At 36.0% G+C, this 9,918-nt stretch overlaps 1 pseudogene; it reads right to left on the bottom strand.

The window, feature by feature from the left end:
* Positions 1 to 7,135: 7,135 nt before the first annotated feature.
* Positions 7,136 to 9,660, bottom strand: LOC132175982 (labd-13Z-ene-9,15,16-triol synthase, chloroplastic-like; annotated as a pseudogene).
* Between the last annotated feature and the right edge of the window lie 258 nt (positions 9,661 to 9,918).

Below are 9,918 nucleotides of genomic sequence, written 5' to 3' on the forward strand. Positions count from 1 at the left end.
GACTTCCCAATTTTTTCCCCTATACCCTTCGTCATACATAGAAGGGGCATATCATGAACTTGCACCCAAAAAGGAGAATGTGTGAACTGTATTTGTGAAGGTGATAGACTGCCCTCAAGATGATTAAGGATCAATATTTGTCTATCAAAAGACCAGGGCCTTCCTTCCATAATCCGTCGCTTATCATCCACTTCAGCGAATTCGAAGATCCATACATTATCTTGCACCTCCTTGAACACGACACTCCCAACAGTTCTCCAGATTCTAGATAAGACAGTTTGGAAAGCTTCTTTGTTCACTTTCCTTTCCCCACCAATCTTCCCGATTAGACATCTTTCCCCACGCTCGCGCCTATCCGCTATTTCTCCTTAAGAGATTGTGATACCTTCCTTCTCGCCACCAGTGAGCGATATTCCACCACACAAATCCTCCTAATCGTCTGCCATTCGCTGCCTACCTAGCCCTCCACATCCGGCAAACTGGCAAGAGACTTCCCCTTACCTCTAAGTATTCTCCGAGAGAAACCTTAGGAAGGATCCTTTCGTTAGCATATATTAAGAACATGGTCAATACTCACAAAAATAAATCAATAAATAAATAAATAGCACTGCCAATGACGTTCTTTTTCTTTGATTTGTATTTATTTATTTGATTTGAACAATGATAACCCTTTATCTATTAATATTATGATACCAAAATACTTTATTTGATTTATAATTGAATATTATTTTTTAAATGTTGTAAAATTAAAGAAAATGACAAGACAAGATAAAGAGAATGCAATATGTGAAACTAGTTGTTCAGGAACTATGTATGATTCTTCTCTATTATTATATGTTTTACATACAACTCAATACTCCCCTTTATAGGCATGGAATCATAATGGGAGGTTAAGGAATATGAAAAGGGGAATATAAAACAAAAGGGTACATCAATGTATTATATGAATGTTATAGGAATTCTAAAAGAATGAATGAGTAGAATTCTAAGAGATGGAACTAAATGGTCATCCACCAAATGCATGAATGCATTCATAACACTCCCCCTTGGATGACCATACACTAAGAATATGCCTCGTTAAAACCTAGCAAAGGAAAACCCAGTGAGAAAAACCTTAGCGAAGGAAAAAGAGTACAATCAGCATAATCATTTTACTCCCCCTCGTTAGCATGAAGAGTTTCAATTGTTTATGATGAAAGATCCTTCAGTCGACGCATTCCAATGTTATTCACCAACTTCTTAAATGTTGCAGTTGGTAATGCTTTGGTAAATAATTCTGCCAAATTGTCACTTGATCGTATCCGTTTAACATCTATATCACCACTCTTCTGGAGCTCATGTGTATAAAAGAACTTTGGTGAAATGTGTTTGGTTCTATCACCCTTAATGTATCCTCCTCTGATCTGTGTGATACAAGCAGCATTATCTTCATATAATATTGTCGGGCTATCTTTGATTGTGGATAAACCACACTTTTCTCGAATGTGTTGACTTACTGATCTTAGCCATATGCATTCCTGACTTGCTTCATGAATTGCTCCAAGTGATTTGAAGAAGTAGCAACAAGTGTTTGCTTGACAGATCTCCATGAAATAACAATACTTCCACATGTAAATAGATATCCTGTTTGAGATCTACCTTTATGCGGATCAGAAAGAAAACCCACATCTGCATATCCAACTAATTGTGAATTTGAACATTTTGAATAAAATAATCCCATGTCAGCTATTCCACAAAGATAACGTAGAACATGTTTGACCCCATTCCAATGCCTTCGAGTTGGTGCAAAGCTGTATCTTGCTAGTAAATTAACTGAAAATGCTATATCAGGTCGTGTGCAATTTGCAAGATACATCAGAGCACCAATTGCACTAAGATATGGTACTTCAGGACCAAGAATTTCTTCGTCATCTTCTCGAGGGCGAAAATGATCTTTTTTCACATCAAGTGACCGAACAACCATTGGAGTGCTCAAAGGATGAGCTTTCTCCATGTAAAAGTGCTTCAGGACTTTTTCTGTGTATGTTGACTGATGAACAAGAATTCCATTTGGAAAATGTTCAATCTGTAAGCCAAGGCAAAATTTTGTCTTTCCAAGTCCTTTCATCTCAAATTCATTTTTTAAATACGTGGCAGTTTTTATGAGCTCTTCTGGAGTCCCAATAAGATTTAAATCATCTACATAAACTGCAATGATAGCAAATCCAGATTTTGATTTCTTAATGAAAACGCATGGACAAATTGGATTATTCTCAAATCCTTCTTTCAATAGATATTCACTGAGACGATTGTACCGCATGCGTCCGGATTGCTTTAACCCATATAAAGATCTTTGTAGCTTGATAGAATAAATACTTCGGGATTTCGAATTATATGCTTCATGCATTTTGTATCCTTCAGGGATTTTCATGTATATATCATTATCATATGATCCATATAAATATGTTGTAACCACATCCATTAAACGCATATACAAACTTTCTGTAACTACCAAGCTAATCAAAAATCTAAATGTAATTGCATCCACTATAGGGGAATATGTTTCTTCATAATCAATACCAGGTTTCTGCAGGAAACCTTGTGCAACAAGTCTTGCTTTGTATCTCACAATTTCATTTTTCTCATTTCGTTTTCGTACAAATACCCACTTGTATCCAACAGGCGATACACCTTCAGCTGTTTGAACTACAGGTTCAAAGACTTCGCGTTTTGCTAGTGAGTTCAATTCTGCTTGAATTGCTTCCTTCCACATTGGCCAATCATTTCTACGCTAACATTCTTCGACGGTTTGTGGTTCAATATCATCATTACTTCTCGTAATGTTAAATGCAACTTTAAATGAAAATATGTTGTCGACAACAATTTTGTGTCTATCCAATATTTCTTCTATACTTACATAATTTATTGAGATCTCATTATTTTCAGGTACCTGTTCCTCTTCAGGAGGTAACTCTTCAGGAGATTCCTCTTCAAGAGGTTCCTCTTCGGGGGATTCCTTTCCAGGAGAATTTTCTACAAAAAGTTTGGATGGATCAATTTTCGTTGCCTGTTTTGTGGGTAAGGCCTCTTCGGGAGCGTTGATTTCATTTCCTTGTGCTTTTCTCTTCCGGGGAATCTTATCCTTTGCACCAATAGGTCTTCTACGCTTCAGGCGTGCCTTAGACTCATTTGCTGCTGTATTAATTGATTGTCCAACAGGGACTTCTATTTTCGCTGGAGTATTAGCAGCTGGAATGTGAGACTTAATTATTTTCTTGTTGTCAGTAAATGCATTCGGCAATTGATTTGCAATACTCTGCAAATGAATGATCTTCTGAACTTTTAGTTCACATTGATTTGTACGAGGATCAAAATGAGATAATGTCTAATTATTCCAAGTGATTTCTTGTCGTGCTTCTCGCAACGACTTTTCTCTCCCTAGTGATGAGAATATGTTTTCATCAAAATGACAATCTTCAAAATGTGCTTTAAAAACATCACCAGTTAAAGGCTCAAGATATCTAATGATAGAAGGAGAATCAAAACCAACAAAAATTCCAAGTCTACGTTGAGGTCCCATCTTAGTGCATTGAGGTGGCGCAATTGGAACATATACAGCACAACCAAAAATACGAAAATGAAAAATATTTGGTGGTTGACCAAATACAAGTTGCAAAAGGGGAATCTTTTTGGTAAGCTGTTGGTCTGACCCGAACTAATGATGCAGCATGTAATATTGCATGTCCCCAAGCAGAAACAGGTAATTTTGTTTTCATAAGCAAAGGTCGAGCAATTAATTGAAGTCGTTTAATAAATGATTTAGCTAAACCATTTTGAGTATGAGTATGAGCAATAGGATGTTCAACATTGATTCCAATTGACATGCAATAGCCATAAAATGCTTGAGATGTAAATTCACCCGCATTATCCATCCAAATAGATTAAATTGGATAATCAGGAAATTGTGCTCGTAATCTAATTATTTGAGCAAGAAGTCTAGCAAATGCAACATTACGAGTAGAAAGCATGCAAACATGTGACCACCTAGATGATGCATCTATTAAAACCATAAAATATCTAAATGGCCCACATGGAGGGTGAATCGGCCCACATATATCCTCTTGAATTCTTTGTAAAAATGATGGAGATTCAACAATTACCTTAGAAGGAGATGGTTTGATAATAAGTTTACCTTGAGAACATGCAGCACAAGGATAATCACTTGGTAAAAGAATCTTCTGGTTCTTTAAGGGATATCCATGAGAGTTCTCAATTATTCGACGCATCATAATTGTTCCCGGATGTCCAAGACGATCATGCCAAAGCATAAACATCTTTGGATTAGAGCACTTCTGGTGCATCACAACATGTGATTCAATTGTTCTTATTGTTGTATAATACAACCCGGAAGAGAAAGCAGGCAATTTTTCCAATATGAGCTTCTGGCCCGAAATTATTGAAGTAATATAAAGATATTCGTCACTGCCTTCATTAGTGGTTTCAACATGATAACCATTTAGACGAATATCCTTAAAACTAATTAAATTTCTTCTAGATTTAGAAGAATACAAAGCATCGTCAATACAAAATTTTGTTCCTTTTGGCAATATAATATTCGCTCTTCCAGAGCCTTCGATAAGGTTTGATGAACCTGATATTGTATTGACACTAGCTTTGTTTAATATCAAGTATTGAAAATATTTCTTATCTCTAAGAATTGTGTGCGTTGTACAACTGTCTGCTAGACACAAATCTTTACCAATCATCTTGGAATTAATCATTCCATCAATATGACCCATACCTCCATATATAAACAAAATATACATTAAATTTTATTAATCAAAAAGAAAATAACAAAATACAATTAAATTTGACAATGTAAACATATTGTGATTAAGACACAATGAAAACATTTTAATTGTTGTAGACATATTCATCACCAATCAAAAGGTCAGTTTTTGTGTTAGAGTCTACAAATAAATTAGAAATATCAAGATAAATGTTACCCTTTCCATTTAGAGTATTAAGAAAAATTGAAGAATCTTCAGGATTACTGTAATTAGCAAAATTCATTTCAATCTCCTTTTCTTTTATGGAGGCTTAATATAGGTCTACCAGATGTTTAGGCGTACGACAGGTACGAGACCAATATCTTTTCATACCACACATGTAACATTTATCTTCATAGTTCTTTGTAGGTTTATTTTGTAAGCCTTTGTTTTCATTTTGTTTCGCCTCAGTGTGGCTCCACTTCTGGTGGTATGGAGCATTTCTTTTGTAAGAATAATGAGTACGTTTACCTTGACCTCTATAATTTTTTTTTCTACCACATCTACGTCCACTATCATGGTTTCCTTTATTACCATGAAATGATGTTCCATTTGCTTCAGGAAATGGTGTAGAACCCGTTGGACGAGATTGATGATTTTTCATTAATAGCTCGTTGTTTTGCTCAGCCACTAGAAGACAAGATATCAGTTCAGAATATCTTGTGAAATTACGCTCTCGATATTGCTACTGCAGGAGCACATTCGAGGCATGAAATTTGGTATATGTGTTTTCTAACATATCCATATCAGTGACTTTTTCTCCATACAATTTTAATTGTTGGCTGATTTTAAAGAGTTCAGAGTTAGTCACTGACACTCTTGAAATCTTGCAACTTCAGGTGCATCAAATCATAACGAGCTTTTGGGAGGATAACTGTCTTCTGGTACTCGTATCTCTCCCTTAAATTATTCCACAAGGTCAAGGAATCCTTTACCGTAAGGTACTCAGTTTTTATATGCTCCAGGCATATAAAATTATAAGACATCATATTCATAACATTAGTATGATAAAATTCTAATTTATAATAAATCTCACATGAATCATAATATGCAAATGTTATAATATGATTCATAAAACAATAAAAAAATTTTAAGCATATGTTAAAATGTTAATTAACAAAATAGATAATAAGATTACTAAATGTTAAAGAAACTTACAATGAATTGAGAATACCTCACGGATAGCTTTTGATGTTGAAGATCAAAAGAACACAACAATTGGCTAGAGTTTCGTGCTGATAACGTGTTGTAAAATTAAAGAAAATTACAAGACAAGATAAAGAGATTGCAATATGTGAAACTAGTTCTTCAGGAACTATGTATGATTCTTCTCTATTATTATATATTTTACATACAACTCAATACTCTCTTTTATAGGCATGAAATCATAATGGGAGGTTAAAGAATATGAAACAAGAGGGTACATCAATGTATTACATAGATGTTATAGAAATTCTAAAAGATGACATGAATGAGTAGAATTCTAAGAGATGGAACTAAATGGTCATCCACCAAATGCATGAATGCATTCATAACATTAAATATTTTGATTTATAATTAGGATTAAAGTATAGGGCTCAACCCACCAGAACCAAAGGCCGGTCCCGTAGCCCACCAAATTCACATGCCCAACACTTCATTTTCATTGCAATATACAAGCATATACAAGTAATCCAAAGGAACGGGTGACTATTGGAAAGTAAGTATGGGACTCAGCCCATCCAGCCCATAGAACAACTAGCCCTCACAATCTTGCATGAAGCACACGTCTAAAAGAAAAACGTCATATTTGTCAACCATTTTTTATGGAAAGTGATGAATGCACACCACGTCCCTACAAATAAGACTTAGGATCCTCTTCATTTTATTTGAACAGGAGAATATCCAATTAGTTATAATAAAAAGTATTTTTGTCCTATCAAACAGTGAAAATTTTTGAAAAGTATAACATTTTTCTATTAAAAAACAAAAAACGTTAATAGAGTCTCTCGGTCCCAAAACCAAATATTCTATTCCATCCTCAAAACCGTTTTAACGTTAGCATAAATCACCACATGTGGTTGGATGGATTCGACATTGAGGGATGTTTGTTTGTTTGTGTTTTTTTTTTCTTCCTGTAAAAGTAAATTAAAAGACTGAAAACAAAAAATAAGGGGCTGAAATAGGGCCACAGAAGTAGGAGAATTAAAAGATTTTTTTGTTCTTTTTTGGATGAATAATATTTTTCATTCCACACAGAAGAATACAACATCTTTCCAGTAGGAAACCCACTGAAACACACAGATAATGCTAAGAGGATACAAACGAAAACATCAGGAGCGCCCATCACAAATAAAACATCTTACAATATTATTGTGCGTAGAGCTCAGATTTAGACAACCTTGGTGTCGGAATTGCAAGCGTTGGATTTGCTTTCTTAGTAACAATACCGAATTTGTCTGCAAGATTCAGCTCGGTGCCCTGTGGCAACTTCCACTCATACGAGTGCAAAAACGAAGCTAGCACGTACAATAGAGACCTTTCTGCTAGTGGAATCCCTGCGCATATTCTTCTCCCGGATCCAAATGGAAAATAATTAAAATTGTTTCCCGAGTAATCCAGTTTGCTTTGATCACTCAGGAACCTTTCCGGTTGAAATTCCAAGGGATTTTTCCAAATCTTTGGGTCCCTATGTATACCCCAAACATTTAGGAATACCCTAGTTCCTTTGGGTACCCAGTACCCTCCAATGGTGCTAGATTGGCCTGGACAACGGGGTACTAGGAAAGGGAGGGCTGGGTGCAAACGAAGAGCCTCTTTGATGACAGCATCTAGATAGTGTAATTTGGGCAAATGGGTGTCTTCTACTAAGCTATCCACCCCCACAATTTCTGTTAATTCTTCATTCACTTTTCTCATTGCCGCCGGATGTTGCAGCAGCTCCGCCATCACCCATTCCACCATGGTTGTTGTGGTGTCCGATCCAGCCACCACTACGTCCTATTAAACATGGTAAAGGAACTCATCAATTGAACCCGCAAGTAACAAACGTTAACCCTCATTCAAAAAGCTTAAAACTTTTTAATAGGCGATAAAATATATTTAAGTGAAAAAGAGATGAATGACTAAAACAAAGTTAGTTTTATATGATCACGAGGGACACCAAGACCATATAACAACAAAAACAACAACAATAATAAAATTAAATAAAAAAGAATAGCCAAATTGTACTATAAACTATTAAGCTGGATTTGTAAGAAATTCCATTTAAAGTATGTCCCTTATGTCACATATATTGTTGTAATTATAAAATTACGGTGTTTAATAATTTATTCCAATTAAAGCTTATTGTGTAAATCAAATATTCTGAATTAAATTACTGATTTAATTATTGTGGAACAAGTATTTGATTCCAATCAAATATTCTGAATTAAATTACTGATTTAATTCTTGTAGAACAAGTATTTGATTTCATTAAAGATTTTATTTTTGTGGAATCAATTAGCTGTATTGATTTGATTTTTATTCCTTGATGGGAGGAATAATTAAGGTAACAGCTCTAATTGAGGGTCCCTGACCTACCTATAAATAAAGCATGTGTATTCCATCAATTGGCACTCACTGGTAGGCATAGGTCAGAAGAACCTCTCAATATTTTTTTATTTTCCAGATTTGTTTCTATGAAGCTGTTCTTCAATTAGCTTGAGTAAAGCATGGCTAGAGGTATTTATATAATTATTCATTCCGCTGCTAATTTTTATTGTCAATTAGCATTTAATTATATATTGAATTCTTACAGGATTTAGTTAAAGTTGTGTAGGACTCCTCATTTGATGGAGCACAAAGTAGAAAATTGGACATACCAGAAGCAAAGCCTTGAGTTGGTTCATGCTTATTGATTTTGCAGCGTCAACTTGATGATCCCTTATCTCCAAGAGAATTTGCAAAAAGTCCTTCATTTCTTCAACCCCTTCTTTCTCTTCCTTAGCCATATTCATCCGTTTTTCAATGACAGAATCAAGAATGCTTTCAATCCACAGGAAATTCCTATTTGCTTGCCTCTCAATCCCTTGCAAATCAAACCTCGCAAGCACAGGGAAAAAGTCAGAAACATTTGGTTTCCCAAACAGCACCATTTGCTCCGCAACACACTCTTAAACTGAGCCCCAACAGCAGTCCCTTTCTCCCCTCGCAGCGTTCCACCCCACAACATGTTAATCGTGGAATTGATGACAGTCAAAAATGCCAATTCCCCAAGATCGATGGGGCTGCCACTTTTCTCATACACATTTCTAATAGATTTTCTAACCTCTTCTCTGAGTAGAGTTTGAGAGCCATCAAGATTTGCACCACTTAGCATCTCCCGTACAAATATCTTGCGCAACTTCTTCCAATCATCCCCATATGGTGCAAACGCAATATCACCTCCCCCATATGAGGCAGCCAGGCCGGCTATGGGCGGGTCGCGGTTGGCAAACACTCTGTCCTGGTCACGAACCACCTCTTTCACCAGCGATGGTGAGCTAACCACTACGCACAATTTTTGCCCAAGCCAAAGCTTGTAGATGGGGCCATAGGAAATTGCCAGTTCCTCAAATTTCCTATGGAGCTCTGTACCTAGAAAGGGGAGGTAGCCGACTAGTGGCAAGCCACGGGGGCCTGGTGGCAGGGGAGGGACAACTTTTGTCGATTTCATGATTGCCCGTAGGAACCAGAACACTGCAAATATAGAGACAAAAGCAGTGAGAGTTGCTCTTGAACCATCGTGTTTCTGGTCCTCTGCAACCCACCACCACCACCACGACCGCATGGCAGAAATAGTGTTCGACTTGTACGGATTTTGTTGATGATCAAAGAAAAACAGAGAAGTAAGAATTGATTAGAAATTAGAATGACAAGTCTTCTTGAAACTTGGATTTTTATTTATTTTATTTATTTTTTTTAATGTAAAAGATCTGTTTCCTTCTCTCTGGTTAGATGTTTGGCAGTTACTAGAGAGAAACTCTAACATGGGAAGGATTTTGTAAAGATTCTAATATGGTAAAGATAAGGGTTTTGTGGTACAAAAGAAGCATCCTGTCACTTTATGGAAAACAAAAGGAATGAAAGAAGCATCCCGCTTGGAGTCCAT

Source organism: Corylus avellana, chromosome ca3 (genome assembly GCF_901000735.1).
Source record: "Corylus avellana chromosome ca3, CavTom2PMs-1.0".
Classification (NCBI taxonomy): domain Eukaryota; kingdom Viridiplantae; phylum Streptophyta; class Magnoliopsida; order Fagales; family Betulaceae; genus Corylus; species Corylus avellana.